Here is a 1293-nt window from a genome sequence, read left to right on the forward strand (position 1 = left end):
GCTCAGCTCGACAGCATCCTCGACGGCTCTTGTGCGGCACCAACAAAAACCCTGGAGATCACCACGGATGACAAGAAAACAGCCACGATCGTCAACCCGGAGTATGAACGATGGATAGCCAAGGATCAGCAACTGCTGTCCTACATCTTGAATTCCCTTACCACGGGAGTTCTGTCTCAGGTAGCTACACTAACATCTTCTGCATCGGTGTGGGCTGCACTTGAAGACATGTTCTCGGCACAATCTCGTGCAAGGGTCACCAATCTGTACATGCAATTAGTAAATTGCAAGAAAGGTGACATGAAGACCCCGGCGTACTTTGCAAAGATGAAGATGTACGGTGATGAATTGGCCGCAGCAGGCAGGCCGATAGGAGATCAAGAGATGGCTTCATTCATCCTCAATGGTCTCGACATCGACTACAATCCCGTGGTGTCCTCTGTCCTGGCGCGGACAGAACCAATTTCCTTGAGCGAACTCTACACTCAAATCATCGCCTATGACACCAGACTCGACATGCTGCAAGACAACTATCAATCCTCTGCAAACTCGGCTTCACGAGGACGTGGAGGCTACGGACACGGCCGTGGTGGCAATCGCAGACGTGGACGTGGAGGATCTGGTCGTGGCAACGGTGGCCGCAACAACACCGGCAAGCAACCAAGCGGTAACAACTCCAAACCCCTCTGTCAAATCTGCTGCAAACCAAATCATGAAGCAGCAGAGTGTTGGCACCGCTATGATGAGACCTATCAAGGCCAAGGAAGCTCCAAGACAGCAGGATCAGCTACCACCGGGTACGGGGTAGACACAAACTGGTACGTCGACAGTGGCGCAAGCGACCACATCACAGGCGACCTTGAGAAGCTCTCTGTTCGTGACAAGTACCATGGACAAGATCAAGTACACACTGCCAACGGGTCAGGTATGAAAATTAGCAGCATTGGTCATGCAATTTTACATACCCCGGGTAAAGACCTTCATCTACAAAATATTCTTCATGTCCCATCAGCAAGTAAAAGCCTAGCTTCTGTTCATCGACTTACTTCTGACAATAATGCCTTTATTGAATTCCATCCCAATCTTTTCTTGATTAAGGATCGAGCCACGAAGAAAATCATCCATCAAGGCAGATGTAAAGATGGTCTGTACCCCCTCGTCCAGCGTTCCTCAGGAGTCAAGTCGCAGAAGCAAGTCTTTGGTGTAATAAAGCCGTCTGCATCAAGATGGCATAGTAGATTAGGTCATCCAGCTTTTTCTATAGTTGAGCGTGTCATTAAGAGTAATAATCTC

The 1293-nt window shown here is 49.2% G+C and overlaps 1 non-coding gene across 1 annotated transcript; it reads left to right on the top strand.

Annotated features, from left to right (window-relative positions):
* Positions 1 to 366: 366 nt before the first annotated feature.
* On the top strand, positions 367 to 502 carry LOC120643244. The gene has a single exon (XR_005662931.1). It is a non-coding gene; the product is annotated as a small nucleolar RNA Z247 (small nucleolar RNA).
* The last annotated feature ends 791 nt before the right edge of the window (positions 503 to 1293 follow it).

This window comes from Panicum virgatum, chromosome 7K (assembly GCF_016808335.1).
Source record: "Panicum virgatum strain AP13 chromosome 7K, P.virgatum_v5, whole genome shotgun sequence".
NCBI lineage: Eukaryota > Viridiplantae > Streptophyta > Magnoliopsida > Poales > Poaceae > Panicum > Panicum virgatum.